The following is a 21,033-nucleotide window of genomic DNA, read 5'->3' as shown; positions in this document are numbered from 1 at the left end:
CTTTCCCTGGTTTCCTGTCCATATGCCCCCTATCCCCTTCCCCTCCCCTTCTTCTACAAGGGTATTCTCCCAAACCACTACCCGTTCCCGACACCTCCCCCAACATATCCTTACACTGGAGGTCCAAACTTGTCAAAACCAAGGACTTCCCCTTCCTTTGGTGCACAAGGCCATCCTCTGCTACATGCACAGATGGAGTCATAGGCCAGTATAGGTATATTTTTGGCTAGTGGTTTAGTCCCTCGAAGCTCTGGTTGGTTGGCAGTGTTGTTCTTATGGGCTTGCAAGCCCCTTCAGCTCTTTCAATCCTTTTTCTAACTCCTCCAACGGGAGTCCCGTTCTGAGTTCAAAGGTTTGCTGCTCGCATTTGCCTCTGTATTTGACATCCTCTGGCTGTGTTTCTCAGAAGAAATCTACATCTGGTTCCTGCCAGCATGCCCTTCTTAACCTCATCAATCTTATCTAGTTTTGGTGGAGATTTTACATATACACTCGTATATATATGTATGTGTGTGTGTATATATATATGAGTGTATATATATATATATATATATATATATATATATATATGAGTGTGTGTGTATATATATAATGTGCCACTTGTGAGGCAGGCTCTGATTGGCCATTCCTTCAGTCTCTGCTCTGAAATTTGCCTCCATACCCTTTCCTGTGAATATTTTGGTTCCACTTTTTAAGAAGGAGTGAAGGATTCTCACTTTGGTCATCCTTCTTGAGCTTCATGTAGTCTGTGAATTGTGTCTTGGACAATTTGATGTTTTGGGCTAATATCCACTTATCAGTGAATGCATACCATGTGTGTTTTTTCTGTGATTGGATTACTTCACTTAGGATGAGATTTTCTAGTTCAATCCATTTGTAAATGAAATTCATTAAGTGACTATTTTTGATAGCTGAGTAGTAACTTCATCCATTGTGAAGATGTACCATATTTTCTGTATGCTTTCCTCTGTTGAATGGTATCTGGGTTCTTTCTAGCTTCTGGCTACTATAAATAAGGATGCTGTGAACATATTGAAGCACATGTCTTTGTTGTATGTTGGAGCATCTTTTGGGTATATGTCTAGGAGAAGTATAGCTGGGTCCTCAAGTAGTGCAATGTCCAATTTTCTGAGGAATCTCCTGACTGATGTCCAGAGTGGTTGTATTAGTTTGCAATCCCACCAACAATGGAGGAGGGCTGCTTCTCTTTCTCCACAGTCTTGTCAGCATCTGATGTCAACTGAGTTTTTTATCTTACCCATTCTGACTAGTGTGAGGCAGAATCTCACTTTTGTTTTGATTTGCATTTCCCTGATGACTAAGAATATTGAGTATTTCTTTAGATAATTCTCAGCCATTCAATATTCTTCACCTGAGAATTATTTGTTTAGCTCTGTACCCCATTTTTAATAGGGTTATTTGGCCCTCTGGAGTCTAACATCTTGATTTCTTTGTATATTTTGGATATTAACCCTCTATCAAATGTAGGATTGGTATAGATCTTTTCCCAAACTGTTGGTTGATGTTTGGTCCTAATTACAGTTTCCTTTGTCTTACAGAAGCTTTGCAGTTTTATGAGGTCCCATTTAATGATTCTTGATCTTACAGCATAAGCCATTGGTGTTTTGTTGAGGGAATTTTCCCCAGTGACCATGTGATCAAGACTCTTCCACAAACTTCTTCTATTAGTTAGAGTGTATCTGGTTTGATGTGGAGGTCCTTGATCCACTTGGACTTAAGCTTTATACAGTGCAATAAGAATTGGTTGATTTGCATTTTTCTACATGCTGTCTGCAAGCTGAACCAGCACAATTTGTTGAAAATGCTACCTTTTATCCATTGGATGGTTTTTGTTCCTTTGTCAAAATTCAAGTGATCATAGGTGTGTGGGTTCATTTCTGGGTCTTCATTTCTATTCCACTCATCTACCTGCCTGTCTCTGTACCAATACTATACAGTTTTTATCATTATTGCTCTGTAATACATCTTTTGAGGTCACAGATGATGATTCCCCTGAAGTTCTTTTGTTGTTGAATATAGTTTTTGATATCCTGGTTTGTTGTATTTTTGTTACTCCAAATTAATTTGCGAATTCTTTTGTCTAACACTATGAAGAATTGAGTTGGAATGTTGATGGGGAATGCATTCAATCTGTAGATTGCTTTTTGTAAAACGGCGAATTTACTATATTAATTCTGCCAATCCATGAGCATGGGATTTCTTTCCATCTTCTGATATCTTCTTTGATTTCTTTTTCCAGATACTTGAAGTACTTGTCATACAGATCTTCACTTGCTTGGTTAAAGTCACACCAAGGTATTTCATATTATTTGGGACTATTATGAATTGTGTCATTTCCATAATATCTTTCTTAGCTTGTTTATCCTTTGAGTAGAGGAAGGTTACTGATTTCTTTGAGTCAAAATTTATCCCGCCACTTTGTTGAAGTTGTTTATCAGCTTAGTAGTTCTCTAGTGGAACTTTTGGGACCACTTAATTATACTACTGTAGCATCTGAAAACTGATATTTTGACTTCTTCCTTTCTAATTTCTATCCCGTTGACTTCCTTTTGTTGTCTGATTGCTCTGGCTAGGACTTCAAGAACAATATTGAATAAGTAGGGAGAAAGTGGACAGCCATATCTACCCCCTGATTTTAGTGGGATTGCTTCAAGTTTCTCTCCATTTAGTTTAATATTAACTCCTAGTTTTCTGCATATGGCTTTTACTATGTTTAGGTATGGGCCTTGGATTCCAATTCTTTTCAGGACTTTTATCATGAAGGAGTGTTGGATAAAGTGTTTTGCCAAATGCTTTCTCTGCATCTAATGAAATGATCATGTGGTTTTTATCTTTGAGTTTGTTTACATATTGGATTACATTGATGGTTTTCCAAATTTTGAACCATCCCTGCATACCTGGGATGAAGCCTACTTGATCATGGTGGATGATTGTTTTGATGTTCTTGGATTCTGTTTGCAAAAATTTAGTTCAGTATGCTTGTATCGATATTCATAAGGGAAATTGGTCTGATGGTCTCTTGCTTTGTTGGGTCTTTGTTTAGTTTAGGTATAAGAGTAATTATGGCTTTGTAGAAGGAATTTTTTAGTGCTCCTTCTGTTTCTATTCTGTGGAATAGTTTGGACAGTATTGCTATGAAGTCTTCTATGAAGATCTGATAGAATTCTGCACTAAACCCATCGGGTACTGGACTCTTTTTGGTTGGGAGATTTTTAATAATTGCTTCTATTTCTTTAGGAGTTATGGAGTTGTTTAGATTGTTTATATTTTCATGACTTAACTTTTGTTCCTGGTATTTGTCTCAAAAATTGTCCATTTCCTCCAGATATTCCAGTTTTGTTGAATACAAGCTTTTGTAGTAGGATCTGATGATTTTTTGAATTTCCTCAGATCCTGTTGTTATATCTCACTTTTCATTTCTGATTTTGTTAATTTGGGTACACTCCCTGTGCCCTCCGGTTAGTTTGGCTAAGGGCTTATCTATATTGCTGATTTTCTGAAAGAATCAGCTCTTGGTTTTGTTGATTCTTTATATAGTCCTTTTTGTTTCCACTTTGTTGATTATAGGCCCATCTTTGATTATTTCCTGCCTTTTATTCCTCCTGGGTGTATTTGCTTCTTTTTGTTCTTGAGCTTTAAGTGTGTTGTCAAGCTGCTGATGTATGATCTCTCCTGTTCCTTTTTTCAGGCACTCAGAGCTATGGGTTGTCCTCATAGCACAGCTTTGATTGTGTCTCATAATTTTTTGTATGTTGTAACCTCATTTTCATTAAATTCTAAAAAGTCTTTATTTCTTTATTACTTCCTTGACCAAGTTATCATTGAGTAGAGCATTATTCCACTTGCATGTATATGTGGGCATTCTTTTGTTATTGTTATTGAAGACCAGCCTTAGTCCCTGGTGATCTGATAGGACACATGGGATTTATTCAATTCTCTTGTACCTGTTGAAGCCAGTTTTGTGACTGAGTATATTCTCAGTTTTGGAGAAGGTACTGTGAGGTGCTAAGAAGAAAGTGTATTCTTTTGTGTTAGGATGAAATGTCCTATAAATACCTGTTAAGTCCATTTGGTTCATAACTTCTCTTAGTTTCTCTATATCTTTGTTTAACTTCTGTTTCCATGATCTGTTTATTGATGAGAGTGGGGTGTTGAAATCTCCTACTATTATTTTATGAGGTGCAATGTGTGCTTTGAACTTTAATAAGGTTTCTTTTATGAATATAGATGCCCTTGCATTTGGAGCATAGATATTTAGAATTGAGAATACATCTTGTTGGATTTTTTCTTTGATGAATATGAATTTTTTTTTCGGAGCTGGGGACCGAACCCAGGGCCTTGCGCTTGCTAGGCAAGCGCTCGACCCCAACCCATTTGACGAATATGAACTGTCCTTCCTTATCTTTTTCTGATAACTTTTAGTCGATTTTATTTGATATTAGAATGGCTCCTCCAAGCTTGTTTCTTCAGACCATTTTTTTGGAAAGTTGTTTTCAGCCTTTTATTCTGAGGTAGTGTCTGTCTCTGTCTTTGAGCTGTGTTTCCTGTATGTAGGAATATGCTGGGTCCTCCTTACGTATCTAGTCTGTTAATCTATCTTTTACCAATTTTATTGGGAATTGATTCCATCGATATTAAGAGATATTACAGAATAGTGATTTTGCTTCTTATTATTGTTGTTTGAGGTGGAATTATGTTTTTGTGTCTCACTTATTTTGGTATTGTTGCAAAGAGATTACTTTCTTGCTTTTTCTAGGGTATAGTTTTCTTCTCTGTGTTGGAGCTTTCCATCTATTATTCTTTGTAGAGCTTGATTTGTACAAAGATATTGTGTAAATTTGGTTTTGTCATGGAATATCTTGATTTCTCCATCTATGTTAATTTAGACTTTTGGTGAATGTAGTAGCCTGGGCTGCATTTGTGTTCTCTTAAGGTCTATATGACATCTGCCCTGGATCTTCTGGCTTTCATAGTCTCTGGTGAGAAGTCTGATGTAATCTGATAGGTCTGCCTTTATTTCTTACTTGACCATTTTCCCTTCTTTTAATAGTCTTTCTTTGTTTTGTGCATTTGGTGTTTTGACTATTATGTGACAGGAGGACTTTCTTTTATGGTCCAATCTATTTGGAGCTCTGTAGGTGTATTGTATGTTTATGGGCATCTCTTTCATTAGTTTAGGGAAGTTTTCTTGTAAAATTTTGTTGAAGATATTTACTGGCTCATTAAGTTGGGAGTCTTCACTCTCTTCTATATTTATTATCCCTAGCTTTGATCTTCTCATTGTGCCCTGGAGTTCGTGGTGGTTTTCTACGATGAGCTTTTTGTATTTTATTTTATCTTTGATGGTTGTGTCGATGTTTTCTATGGTATCTTCTGTCCCTGAGACTCTCTCTTCTATCTCTTGTATCCTGTTGGTAATGCTTGTATCTATGATTCCTGATCTCTCCCTTAGGTTTTCTAGCTCCAGGTTTGTCTCTCTTTGTACTTGCTTCTATTTCCACTTTTAAATCCTCGATGGTTTTGTTTTATTCCTTCACCTGTTCGGTTGTGTTTTTCTGTATGTCTTTAAGGGATTCATTAAGGGATTTTTGAGTTTCCCCTTTAAGCACTTCTATTTGTTTACTTGTGATGTCATATATTTCTTTAAAGGAGTTATGTCCTTCTTAACATCCTCCCTCCACCATCATTACAAAATTTGATTTTACATATAAATCTTGCTTTTCTGGTGTGTTTGGATATCCAGTATTTACTTTGGTGGGAGAACTGGTCTCTGAAGATTCCAATTATTTTTGGTTTCTTTTGCTTAGGTTCCTGCACTTGCCTCTTGCCATCAGGTTGTCTCTGGTGTTGGCTTGTCTTACTGACTCTAAAAGTGGCTTGGCCCTCCTGTAGGCCTGTGTATCAGTACTCCTGTAGATCTGTTTTCTTTCAGCCTTATCTTGGTACAGAGACTGGCTTTCAGCTCTTGAAGCAGGCAGAAACCCAAAGGGTCCTGCCCCTGATTGCCTCTATGTCCACGTGCCTAGGGGGCACAGATGGCACTAGGTGATTTCCTCTTGGGTCAGGAATGTGGGCAGAAAGGATTTGGTGACTCTGGGTTCTCAGGAGTGTGGTAGTTTCATTTCTTTCAGCTGAATAATATTCTATAGTGGGTTTTTAATTATTCATTTTTAAATTGAAGGACATTTACTTATTTCTGTTTCTATCCATTGTGAATAGAACAACAATGATTATGGCTGAGCAAATTATATCTGTGAGATAGAATAGTAAGCACTGGATTCATATGCCTACAGATAACACTATGCAATACATACATATAGCATTATGACCTTACCACCTGATATATATATATATATATATATATATATTCCTGTAGGCCTGTATGTATATACATATGTGTATATATGTGTGTATATATATGTGTGTGTATGTATATATACATATACATATGTATATGTATGAAGAATATATGAAGAAACAAATAAAATGAAGTCAAGATTTCAAAGAAATAATGAAGTTACATGTGAATAGTTGGAACAAGAAAAGGATGAAAGGAATTTTTTAATTGTGTAAAAATATTGAACATATAATCAATAAATTCTACTAACTCCTTGTTTTATTTTAAAATACATTAGTCACTTGGATTTAGTGTTTAAGGGCACTCTAAACTTCAGTGCCATGTTTTTTGATTAGATTGATTCCTTTATTTTCATTTGTGAGTTATTTATATATTCTTTGTTTGCATTCTCTGCTATTTATGTAACTGCTAAATATACTTTCTAAGTTGGTATCCTTCCTCTTCACTCAAAGATCGATGCTCTTTGTTCTGTAAAAACAATTTAGAATTGTACATTTTCCTTTATTATTTGTTAATATTAGTGTCTACACTACTAAGTTTTTATCCTGGAAGTCTTTTTATATGCCAAGACATTCAATTCTATTTACTATTTTCTCTTCTGTTATATGAAGGCTCTCAGGTCTTGTGTTGAGGCTCTAGTTCCCTTTCTAGTTGTGCAGGATGAAATAAGGATCAAGCTTCCTTCTTGTTGTGCAAACTGAATTTGATTACCATCATTTTTAAAAATATTTTTTTCTTCAATGTTCATTGCTAACTTTTTTTTAAATCAAGTACCTGTATTTGTATGACTTTGTGTGTGATTCTTCAGATTAATTACATTGATCAACATTTTATGCAATACTACGTGTTTTTATTACTCTATCTTTGTTTTATTGCTTAGTTTGCACTGGTTCTGTTGGGATTTTTATGTTTTCATATGAAAATTAAGACTATTTGTCTAACACATTTGATGAACTCAATAGGAAAGTTTATTGAAATTACATTGAATCTCCAAAAAGTTTGGAATATTATTTAGCTATTGAGAAAAGAAAAATACATATGAAACTTTTACCTAAATATATGTATATGGATACAATCACTCTGACTAAGGTATTCCAGTTTAAGAAAGATATAAACCACATGTTTCCTCTCATTGGTAGATGCATGACTTGAATACTCAGATATAAGAGTTTCGTTAATAGCCACAGAGGTCCAAATATTTGTAAGAGACTGTGTAGGTTGTTAGGCATTCTTCAAGTTATGACAGATAGAACACAGTGTTATAAAGGGTAAAGAAGAAATACTAGACTGCAAGATTACGTAGGGTGGAAGATGGAAGACAGAGTAACTGAGGAAATACAGGGGGTGACTAAAACTAAGAACTTTTGGGAATGGCATGGGAAACCTTCTTAAAACACATACATTCATGTATGTAAAAAACAGTTGCTGTGAGGTTACCCTACAATGAGGTAATAATGTCTCTACTGTGCACCACAAGCTAACAAAATGCCAAGTGGCAGAAATGCATTATTACTTTTAGATTTGTTCTCTGGAGAATTTTCACAGACCCAAATGTTATTATGAATTATTACCAAAACTCTTAAATACCTCCAAGTCCTTGAAAATGAGGATGCATTTCTTTAGATACCATATACTTTAGTGACAGAACTTGGGGAAATCAAGTGATTTTTAGAAGCATCATCATTACTGGTTACCTGGAAGTTTCTCAGCAAGAGACTAGAAGAGAAAATAGTCATCAATCTCATTCATCTGTGAACACCGAGTTTCATTAATGTCCAGACTGGAATGACATTAACACTGGTGTGATACCTGCATCAATGTCATGAAGGAACCACCATTTTATAATTGGACTTGAAGCCTTCTCCGCAAGGTGAGATCTGTGGTGAGGCAGGAAATAGACTGAAAGAGGGAAACTGCTACTATTATTCTGTTAAGTAGACACAATACTGTACTGATCCTTTATACTTATAGAATAGTGTATCTTTCCATCCTTATCAGAGACAGTCTCTCTCTCTCTCTCTCTCTCTCTCTCTCTCTCTCTCTCTCTCTCTCATGTCTATCCTTTCAATTTCATCTGTATAACTATGGATTATGAATTAGGAAACAATAAATTCATCTCATCTATTTGTTCTAATATAATTTAACAATATATTTCTTATAAATTGTCTTTAGATTAGTGATATTTTGAGATAGTTAATTGATATCTATTTATATGTAGAGATTCCATTTGCTTTTTTATTTTAATGTTAATTACATCAGATATTAATATGAAGCTTATTTCTAGCTTTTTGATACTTCCATATTAAATATTTTCTATTACTTTTACTTTTATAGTCCAGTTATTGACCCCCTCCTGCTTGGCCTTCCCACAGTTCCTCATGCCATTCCTCTTCCACTTTGTCTCCAAGAGGATGTTCCCCCAAACCCCTGGCAGGCTTACGCATTCCTGAGGGTTAGGCTCATCTTCTCTCACTGAGGAGATGTTAACATGATGACCATTTTTATATGCCCATGTACTATGTTATAGTAGCAATTCATAGATGGAAAACAGTTGACAAAATCATTAGTCTAATGAGGAACACACAAAGAATAAATGGAGTTTTAGAATTAGCCTCTGAGAATCTTTTCATAGTTCATCACATTCAACTTCTCTGTGATGCATCAAGTTTCATGTACACATGATTTGTGTAGAAAAGTGACAAAACACAGCCTGGAGTGGAGGTACTTTAAGTCATACTTAAAGACTAAAGTCAATTATCGACATATACATTAGCAACTTCCAATCTGAGCAATTATCAGAGCCCAGATGCTATCTGTCCCACACACCTATTGTTATTTAAAGAGTAAGCAACTGACTTTTACAATAACTTTGCTGAGAGTCATGTCATCTACAAAAAGTTAGCTTAATCTCTCTACCCTCTCACATCATTTATGATCTTTGTAATTGTCAAAGACTCAATAAAATAATAATCCCCCCTTTTAAGACTATAATATTAGAATCTGTTAGTTGTGTGTGTAGATGTTATTTTCAAAATGCTGCTAGTAAAGTCTCTTGGTTTTTCTGACCAAAGATTTGGGATCAGGTTTTTAATTAAATTTAACCTTTTCAAGGTATCACTTTAAAATAAAATAACATTTTGTTTCTAAAATTGCCTAAGAGTCACTTTTAAGATGTCACATAAAGAGTCTTAATATTATAAAATTTTAAGTAAAGATTATAGTCATATTTAACTATAATTCAGCTATTCAAAATACTGTCTTGATGGCAACTTTGTCTGGAATTAGTGATAAAAAAGCAATGGCAATAATTAAGCAGAGTATGTTTGCTATCTCCACCATTTGCCACAATCGCAGCCTATAACTTTTTCTACTGTTGTGGCAAATTTGTTGGTTGTATTACCACAGCAAAAAACACTCACAAATAACTACATAGATCATTTGCTAGACATCTACATTTTAATGTATGTGATCTGAGAAGACTGAACACTGCAGGATTAACTATAGAACTATAATGCAAGTAAAGCAGATAAAAAGACAAGGAAGATGAAACAGAAGAGAAACAGAAAATTTACAGACTGGGCATTGTACAAGGAATATGGAGGTGCTTAATCGATTAGTCTAGAGGCTTCCCACATGCCTCATAAATGAACCACAAATTTTCATGCCATGAATTGCAACAGTTTGTGTAACATATATTATATTGACTTGAAAAATTAATTTCCTTCATATGATTTGACATATAATTTGGGAATTCTCTTCCATCAACCATTATCAACATAAAAAAATAAGAAATGAATCATGTTTTATTTTATAAATTAAAGTATGTGGTAATAAAATTCTGAAGATACTACATATAATACAATAACTTTACAAATTTTGTTCTGGTGATTTTGCAATATCAATTATTTTGTTTAGAATTATGGAGAACCCCAAAGCTTGCTTCGTCATCTTCACCAGTTGGCTCCAGATTATTGAATCGAAAATATTTATCATAGGAAGAACAACAATATCAACCATCCAGATACCCCAGAGCTCTCAGAGAATAAACTACGAAACAAAGAGTACACATGGAGTGACTCATGGCTCCCACTCATTATGTAGTAGAGGATGGCATTGTTTGACATCAATGGGAGGGAAGGCCTTTGGTCTTGTGACGACTCAATGCCCTAGTGTAGGGGAGTGCCAGGGCAGAATGTTAGGAGCGAGTGGGTGGGTGGGTTGGGGAACATACTCATAGAAGCAGAGGCAGGGGGAATAGCATTGGGGGTTTCTGGAGGAGAAACCCAGAAATTGGATATTTTGAATGTAAATAAAATATCCAATAGAGGAAAAAAGTGTGAATCCACCAGGAGGCTGTTAATTTTTAAACTGTTTTCTTTCCTCCCCTGCTATACAACACAATATGTACCATGAAACTCTTTTCCATAGCAACTTATTTTCTAATTCAAACAACTTTCATGAACCACCTACTACATACAAAATAAGAAGGCATAAATAGCTAAGAAAAGTAGAAGAATTAAGCCTCATACTTTTGGATGAATATGCTGGACCAACATTATTTAACATGTACTTTATGAGGTAAAAATGAAACATAGATATTGTTTTAATTGACTTTAAAATGAGATGACATGACAATTATGTAAAACAATATCAAATAACATGAAATGTGTAGTGGTATGTTAAAATGTTTTGTTATTTCTATGATCAAATATCTGACAAATTTCATTTAAAAGAGTGTCTTACAGTTCATGGGTTATAGACTACTACAATAGGGAATATATGGTGTATGTATGGAAATAGTATAAAGTTGTTCTTTCCATTCTGTTTAGAGCTATGAAGTAGACTAAGAGCAGGAAGTAGGTCTATTTTATTTAATGAAGAGACCTTCCCTCTGTGACTCTGTTCTCCCAGCAAGGATTTATTCCTTAAAACTTCTAAAGTGTATAAAGAAATTCTTTGGAATTTGTATGGGATTTATTGAATCTGCAGATTGTTTGTGGTAATATGCCCATTTTTACTATGTTATTCTTCTGGACCATGAGTATGGGAGATTTTTCTATCTTCTGATATCTTCCTCCATGTCTTTATTGAGAGACTTGTAGTTTTGTCATACAGGTCTTTTACTTGCTTATTACAAATAATACTTTGATACTTTATGTCTGTTTATAATTTTTATATAAGAAAGCAATATTTATTTATTTATTCATTTGTTAATTTTGTATCCAGCCACTTAGCAGTAGTTATAAAGTTCCCTAATAGAATTTCTCAGGGCATTTTTAATATCCTTACATCATCTGAGAATAGCAAACTTTAGTTTCTTCCATTTCAATTTTTAATTCCCTTGCTCCCCCTTGGTTGTCCTATTCTAGGTAAAAATATAAAGTACTATATTGAATACAAATGGCTAGATTGGACATCCTTTTTTGTCTATTATTTTAGTGGAAATTCTTTAAGTTTCGTTCCATTTAATTTGATGTTGGCTATCTACTTGCAGTATGTTGCCTTTTCTGTGTTTAGATATGGGAAACTTAAACTTATTATCTCCAGTATTTTCATTATCAAAGGGTGTAGACTGTATTAAAGGCATACTCAACTTCAAGTGAGATGATCAATGACTTTTTTTCAGTTTGTATATATAGTGGATCACTTTGCTCAGTCCAATGGTTAGCTACAAGCATTCTCATCTGTAACAAAAGGGCTCTGCTTCAATTTCTCAAGAAATATCCATATCATGCTCCAGTAAGCAAGGACTTGTTGGCGTCTGTGTTAGTGTTTGGGTTTGGTGCCTGTATATGGAATGGATTCCCAGGTGGGTCAGTCTCTGGATGGACTTTCCTTCATTCTCTGCTATATATTTTGTCTCCATATCTCCTCCCATGAGTACTTTCTTGCCATTTTAAAAAGGACTAAAGGATCCACACTTTGGTCTTCCTTCTTCTTGAGCTACATGTGGTCTGTGAATTGTATTATACATATTCCCATCTTAAGGGATAATATCCACTTATCAGCGCATGTGTACCATGTATATTCTTTTGTGACTGACTTATCTTCCTGAGCATGATATTTTCTTGTTCCATACATTTGCCTAAAAATTTTATGAAGTCATTGGTTTTAATAGCTTAGTAGTACTATTTTGTGTAAATGTTCTACATTTTCCGTATCCATTCCTCTTTTGAAGGATGTGGGTTCTTTCCAGCTTTGAGCTATTATAAAAAAGCCTGCTTTGAACAGAACGCAGCATGTCTCTTTGTTATATGTTGGAGCTTATTTTGGGTATATGCCCAAGAGTGGTATAGCTGGGTCTTCAGGTAGCACTATGTCCAATTTCCTGAGGAACTGACAGACTGATTTCCAGAGTGACTGTACAGCTTGTAATCCCAACAATGGAGGAGTGTTCCTCTTTCTCTACATTGTTGCCAACATCTGCTGTTTCCTGAGTTTTTGATCTTCACTATTCTCATTGGTGTGAGGTGGAATCTCAGAGTTGTTTTCATGTGAATTTGCCTGTTGAATGAGGATTTTGAACATTCATTTAAGTGCTTTTCAGCTATTCAAAATTTCTCAGAATTGTCAAGATCAATCTTTCAAATATACATGCTGTCAAGACCCTGAAGCAAGGGAAACACTTCTCCATTGCTGGTGAGGATCAAACTTGTCTACTTTGGTGGTTCCTCAGAAAATTGGAAATTGCTATACTTCATGACTAAGTTAGATCCCTTCTAGACATATACCCAAAAGAAGCTCCAACATATCATAAAGATACTTACTCAAGTGTGTTCATATTGCTTTATTCATATTAGCCAGTAATTGGAAGCAATCTAGACATCCCTCGAGTGAAGTGTAGATATAGAAAATAAAGTACATTTAAACAATGGATTATTGCTCAGTCATTAAAAACAACTACATCATAAAATTTGTAGACTATTTGTTATTTATTCACTAGAAAATGTTATCTTGAGTGAGCCAACCCAGACTTAGAAAGGCAAAGATTCTATGTACTCTCTTATAAGTGGATATTAGTCATGAAATGCAGGATAACCTTGCTATAAATCACAGACCCAAAGAAACTAAATAACAAGGGGAACCCAAATGAGAGCACACATATCTTACTGAGAAGGGTAAATTGATTCGATGTCGGGATAGATGGAAGGAGGAGTCCGGGTGTGGGAAAGGTGGGCGTAGTAACTTGAGGGATGGTGTTGGATCAGGACAGAAGGGCAGTATTCTAGGAGATTTGTAGTGGAGCATCTCTGGGAAGAGCTAGAAATCTAATGCAATGGAAGTTCCCCGTAATCTATGAGGGTGACCTAAAAGATGGGGAATATGGAGACTGAACTGGCCATATCTATTAACAGGCAAGATTTCCAAAGGAGGGATTTGTATAGCAACCCAGCCACAAAACCTTAGACCCCATTTTTTCTGTCTATAGGGGTAGCACAATTTGATGGAAGGGCTAACCAATGACTGGCCTAGTTTGAGACCCTTGCCATGAGAGGGAGCCCACCCGCTGACTATTTTGATGATATTCTGTTATACTTGCAGACATAAGTCTAGCATAAATGTTGTCAGAGGTGTTTTACTTAGTGACTGTTGGAAACTATTGCTAAACATTGAGTGGAGCTTGGAGAGTCCAGTGGAAGACGGGGGGGGGGGGGCGGGGGGATGAGACAGAGTTCTCAAAGACACTGAAAGGGAACCTGTATGTCAACTAACCTAAGCCTATGGGTGCTCATGAAGTCTTAGCTACCAACCAGAAATAAGCAATCAGATGAACTTACGTCTTACACATACAGCTGTTTTACAGCTGAGTCATTATCTGTTACTGCTAAAGTTGGAGCAGGGGCTGTGTCTGACAACATTACCTGCCATATGAACCTTTTACCTAACTGGGCTGCTTTGCCTAGTCTCAGTGAAAGAGGATGCTCCTTGTCTTGCTGTCCCTAAATAAGCCAGGGCTGGTTGATTTCCAGGGAAAGGACAGGAAAAGGACAGGAGGTTGTTCTGTCCTGTCCTGGAGGAAAAAGGAAAGAGAGAGATTGGGAGGAGAGGAGGGAGGGTTGCTACAATCGGGATGTAAAGTAAACAAATAACGTGGTGAAACTTTCAAAAACAGCGCCACCATTTGGGAACCAAGTTTGCAAATGAGAACATAGAAAGAATATTTTGTATTCAAATTATATTCTGCCCCCAGTTCAGTCCCATAAAACTATTTACAGCTAATGAGAATGAATATAATCTTTTTAACATGAAAAATCCTCATTTGTGTTAACAGCTCTAATACTGTTTTAAAGTTGAAAGTCTCTTCAGAGACTCAAAGCAATCTCTTAACTGCAAGCTCCAGTAATTTTTAAAATAAAAACAAATTACACACTGGCAGCATACAATGACGAAGAGTAAATATTCTCATTTTAAAGGAGAAGAAAATGAGTATAACATGAAAATATTATAGAACCAAAGACCAACTTGAAATCGGGTGAAGCAAATACTAATTTCTTCTACATGGTCAAAATCTGGAGATTTTGGTTGAATTATCCAGGCTCCAAAACCTTATAAAGCCATATAATCCAAACTTTGTAGTCTGGAAAATGCAGAACTTCTATTTCGTACCATTATCACCCTGTGCTCACAGCTTTCCTTAGCATATGGTCCATGGCACTGTCATCTCCAACCTCCTGTTGTCTCTGTTGCTTTAATATCACAGCTACAAATGATTGCTTCTTAGGACCATACATTGCTAGGTCTCAGCAGCTCCCTAGACCCTTGGTACAAGATCCCATTAAGCCATTGCTTTCACATCTTGAGTGACTATAAAATCAGTACCACGTGGATGATTTTGCTCAGTTATGCTCTCAAAACAAGATGTAGGCTATCTTCATAGGAACAAAGCTAGAAGGGCCTTGGGGATGAACCTGAGAAAGCACTTTCCAAAACAGTTTTCTCCCTCCCTCCCTCCTTCTTCCTTTCTTTCAGTCCTTCATTCATTCCATCTTTTTCAATCAAACTACCCAATAAATTGTATTCTCAGAACACGTTTTTCTTTTTTATATGAGTTTGCGGCTTTACAGTTAGTGTTGGATGAGTTTTGGTATCTGACATTCAGACACTATTCTTACTGCCTCATAGAAAGCAGTTGTTGGCATTTTACAGGGATTAATTACAGTTTTTCTGGACCTAGCTCATCGAGGTCCTATCAGAGGTATTTTCATATCTTTATGCTTCGTTAATTGTTCTCTTTCATTGCAGATAGAGAGAAAAACACTGAGCAGAAATGATGACACAGCCTGAATACTATCCTGATTTGAAATTCACTTCTCCAATAAATTGCCCCATTTCTTTTGAATTCCACTTCACTAAATCCCTAGTTTGACTGAATCTATAAATTTGACTAGTATCAAATGTCACCACATTCTTTGCCAAAATAGTTTTACAGAACTATCCCTAGTCTACTTGATATCAGAGTTCTTGTTCATTGCTAAAATCCACTTAACAAGCCCTTTACTATTCTCTTTTCTTCCACCATTCTGATCTTTTACATGATCACCACAGTATCTAACTAAACTCTCCTTCATGCTTAAATTTACATGGGCTTCCACATTTCTTCTCTAAACATTTTTTCAAGAGACCAAAGTATCACATAGTCTGCTGTATCACTGCAAGTGCCCTACTCCTTCATACAAAAATTTTGTAGTACTTAGTTGGCTTTTGTTTCTTTTACTGTTATCACCATAAGAATCAAAACAAATTTAATGGAGCAAAGCTTTAATTTGGTCCAGAATTTGAAAGGATATAAGCAATCATGCTGAGGTAGGCACAGATCTATGAGATGAAATGTCTGACTGCACTGATTTGCAGACAAGAATCAGGAAAAAGACAGGAAGTAGGGATGAGCTATCAAACCTTAGGGCCTTCCCTTATTTCACATCTTTCTGCAATGATGCTTGACCCTTAAAGGTTTAAAAGCATTTCATAAATATTGCTACAAGATAGAGAGGGATAAAGAATTCAACTAAATGGGCATGAACATATAGCTGATGCTTAATTTTAAAACTTCCGCTTGAGTTTTGTGTCTCATTCATTTTTGGCAATAAATTGAATTTTCTGGAAATGTGGAGTCTTTGTCCAACTCTCTTCTAATGTCTATAGAATCATTTTATTGGGTCAAAATAATAGCGTTGATTAAGTTTTTAAATTTTTGTTGAAGATTTCTTCTATATTAATTTTATAAGTAGAATTGATAAATCAACTGTCACATATTACAAAATCATATTTATTCACATAAATGAAATAATATTATACAGTTTAAAGACAACATTTCACTAAGCTAGTGGCTTTCAATCTGTGGGTCACAACACCTTTGAGTGGTCAAAAGACCCTTTTACAGGGGTCAACTAAGATCGTTGGAAAACACTGATATTTACAGTATGCTTCATAGAGGTAGCAAAATCACAGTTATGAAGTAGGCAAAACTAGGAGGATTTTTATTTTGGTTGGAGGGGTCACCACAACATGAAGAACTATATTAAAGATGCATAGCACTAGGAAGATTGACAACCACTGCTCTAAGCCATGGCATGAATAAAAATAGAGTAAGATATGCCAACTTTGGCTTGGAGTTCCATCTTTAGACTTTATCATCTTACCTGCCTTACACTAGTATTTTTTCCACCAAAAAACCTCACTTGTTTGTACATGGGTCTTCATCATGATAATACGATAGTATATCCCAATGTTTGATATATGGCATATTAATAATTCAATAAATGGCCAGCATGTTTTTGAAAATATAAGAAAAGTGTGTTAAAATATACAAGGAAACACCATTATTGCTTTAAAAATTATACAATGTTTCTGAAATCGATTTTAAAATGTAAATACTAATGACCTGACACACTTACAGTAAGTACTGATTATATTATCAGAAATTCTAATCTACTCTTCTTGTATGAAACTAATGCTAGAGATAATATTGTCTCGTATCACTATCAAAGGCCAGAGCATTATTAAGTTCATGTTGGAAAATTAAGAAATATTTCTGAGTAAGTGCACAGTATTTCTTAGATGTTATAGTTTGAAACAAACTGTAAGCTAATCATAAAACATAATTTCATTGTGGCCTCCGAAGTTAATTGTAATTTCACTTCAGCACAGTAGCAATGACTGTGTTCACAGATCTGAAGCTCTGGCACTTACTGAGTTAATTGGAAACTCCCACTTAGTTTTATAAACTTTCTACATTCAACACCAGACTATATTAGCAGAATTGCATCAGCTTCCAATGGAATTAGTCACTCATTTAATTCTCATTAAAATTCAGGCTCTTTTGTTTGTTAAAAATTCATCTCTGCTTATATTCAACTTATCTTGTTTTCTATTATCACAGCATCTCACAAATTATATACACTTAACAGATCTAAATGAAATGAATGTCTATTAAATATAATCCTTGACTAATTATCTCTACTATTCGGCTCCTTACTAATAATACTTTTTGATTAGCCCCACAAGAGCAGAATGTTCCAAACAACAGGGTGTGCTAATATAAAAATATAAATTCTGTACAATATCTCCCTATTCATGTTATAAGCATTAGGCAGAAACTAAGAATTTTTATATTTTATAATTCAACAAAAATTTTGTGTCTATGTTTCTCTCTGATAATGTATTTTTTAACATATGAGAACAATAACTAAAAACAAACAAAAACAAAAATACAAACATCAGAACATGATTTTCTACTCCCACCTTTATATTTTTAGTCTCTCTCTCTCTCTCTCTCTCTCTCTCTCTCTCTCTCTCTCTCTCTGTGCATGTGTGTGTGCGTGTGTGCGTGTGTGTGTGTGCGTGTGTTTGTACATGTTACCGTGTGTTCAGTGAAGATAAATTAGAGACTCAGTTCATCATCTCTAATAAATAGTTTATCACAAGTTAGCATGTAAATAAAAGAAACAGAAAATATAGATGGCCTGAAAACATATAGTTTATGACTTGGTAAAGTATTCAAATCCAAGGAAGTCTGACCTGGGCCAATGACAGGACTCTTGGTTTTAGCTCAGTGTATTTTTGTTTCTTTACTGGTATTATTTTTTTCTGATAGTGAATTGTATACCATTTTGTCCTTACTATTAGACAAATGATCCTTTAGTCACATTATAGGTTGAATTCCAAGGGAGAACTGCTGTTCCTAACAGTTCTCTTTTTCATGCAGGGCAATTTTTACTTAAACCAGATTGTTACTGTCCAGCTTATACTTTGGCCTGATGAGGTCAGCCACCAACTTGGCCATAAGAAATTAACCATATTCACTTGGCAGTGAGTAGGTAATAACTGTTTAGGATTGCTTTTCCAGGAATGGTATCAGAATATTATGTTTTCCCACACGGAGTAGCAGAACCCGAGATAGCAATCATCACCAGCTTAATTTACTTACAATATTGTACATACAAAGAATAGTATTGTCCATGTCTGTTCTGGTTACGTCTTACCATTGTTAGTTTCTAGAGTGTAAGTTTTAGATATTAATTAATTTATATATCAACTCTATAATCTTAAGCTGAAAACCTGAATTTTGTTATTATACAAAATGCAAAATAGAAGCACCCAGGTGGCCTAGATGTCAACCAACTGCATCATTGAGTAAAATAATTAAATTGTGAAATTGGCACATTAATTGGTAAGGATCAAAATTAGAACCAGAAATAATCATCCTGAAAGTGGTAGCCTGACTCAGGAAGAAAAAATTGGCATGTTCTCTCTTACATCTGAAAGATATTTTGAATCTATTGTACATGTGTATATTAACTTAGATACATAGCATTTGGGATGGCATGGATTGCTCCAGGGGAGTGAACTGTTAACAATCCTCCTGCAGAATAGGAGCCTCAGGTCCTGCCCAGTGGGAGACATTTTCAATCAGTTTTAGTTGTCTTGGTGTAGGCTGCTATGAAGTGTTTCAGCCTGCATAGTTTTATTTGTTCATGATATAGATGTAATTCTCTTTCTTTTCTCTCTTGGCTTTTATTTCTTCACTTTTCCAGTTTTGTTTATTCTCTATTTCAGATCTTTTGGGAGTAAGAGATTCTTTTAGAAAAAAGCGAGAGGAAGAAGAGGAGCAAGAATAAGAATAGACAATTAACTTCCTTGCTTACTTTACATATAGGGACTAAATTTTACTTTTAGGATGGCATTTCATCAAATAGAATGTGGTTTGTTATTACTGACATTGTGCATTAAAGTCATTAAAAATTTATTAGTTTCAACGTGTCTTTAAAAGTCTATGAGAGAAACAAGATTTGGTAAATATTTATAAACAGAGAATTACAATTTATTCTCAGTCTTGATTATCTTCAAATATAGAAAAAATACCACTTGGACAAAATGATCATTTGGTTCTTTCTGTTCTATTTTACAGATAATAGCTTTTTTTAAAAAAACTCATTTCTTCGAAGTGTGATTACAAAATCATTGTAAACCTACTGCTTACATCATTGGACTGTATTTCATAATGAAGTCACTCAACATGAAGAATAGACCTGGTGACTCTCCTGGAACTGTTAAGTGTTTTATGATGTAAAAGTCTTCTTTTTCTAATGATTTGTAAAAAATAAAACAAAATGATGAAGTAAAATTGAAGTAAAGACAAACAAACAAAAGGACAAAAAACAGGTACACAAAAAGAGGTAAGGGGAAAAAAAGGTGGACTATCAACAGAGTTAACTGACCCAAACCCTTTGGGCTCTCAGAGACTGAACTACCAACCAAAAACATCCCAGGAGTTGTACCTAGGCCTCCAACACCCACACAGCAGATGGGCAGCTTGGTCTTCATGTGGGTTCCAAGCAATTGGAGGAGGGGTAGCTATCCCAAAAGTTGTTGCCTGTATGTGGGAAATGTTTGTCTAGCTGGGCGACATTGTCTGGCCTCAGTGGACAAGAATATGCCTAGTCTTGCAGAGACTTGATATGCCCGGTTAGGGGCTAACCAGGGGGACCCTACGCACTTAGAGGAAAGGGAGAGAGGCATGGCAGAATGTTATGGGATGTGTCTACCAGGAGGGAGGCAGTGAACCGAATATAAAGTGAACATGTAAAATATAATAAACAAAAAGGATACAATAAAAATGATTCTAAACAAGTATTTGCTTTTGTATACATCAAACTATAAGAAAGAATGCATAACAATTAGAGCATAATGTGTATTATTGTCTTTATTGACTGAAAAGAGTGTGGCATAAATACCCAAGTTACATGGTGGTATATTATATGGTAGTGTCAGTATGCTAAATATTCTGAAGTATTAGAAGTATCTGAATATTTTAAACTAACTCCCATACACTAAAATAATAAGTAATCTTGATTAACTACTTCAAATATAGGAACAGAGAAGATAGCACAGAAATCTTAGGTTAAATCAGGAGGAGCAAGGCATGGCCTGCAGATTGAAGCCATGCTTGCCATTAGAAATTATTGGAGCTCTGGAATACCTACGTGCTTGTGGATGCTCCTTAAGAAAAACAATGTTTGCTGTTAAATTTCCATTGTATTAAAAAAGACTTAATTGATTAAAACAAGGTTAATTGCCACCTTACATAGCCAGGTAAATTAAAAACATATACATTTGATTGTGTTGAGTCTGTTCTTTAGTTTGTTAAAATCTGT

The 21,033-nt window shown here is 35.2% G+C and overlaps 1 long non-coding RNA gene across 1 annotated transcript in view; it reads left to right on the top strand.

Annotated features, from left to right (window-relative positions):
* Positions 1 to 21,033, top strand: part of LOC102555405 (uncharacterized) — a 49,503-nt gene that overhangs the window by 9,793 nt on the left and 18,677 nt on the right. Inside the window, exon 2 of the long non-coding RNA XR_015620268.1 lies at positions 19,788 to 20,055. This is a non-coding gene — a long non-coding RNA (uncharacterized LOC102555405). The remainder of the gene's footprint in view (positions 1 to 19,787; positions 20,056 to 21,033) is intronic.

Source organism: Rattus norvegicus, chromosome 5 (genome assembly GCF_021556685.1).
Source record: "Rattus norvegicus strain SHRSP/BbbUtx chromosome 5, alternate assembly SHRSP_T2T, whole genome shotgun sequence".
Lineage (NCBI taxonomy): Eukaryota > Metazoa > Chordata > Mammalia > Rodentia > Muridae > Rattus > Rattus norvegicus.
Note: the sequence above shows the minus strand (reverse complement) of the source record. Positions and strands in the feature narration are given on the sequence as shown.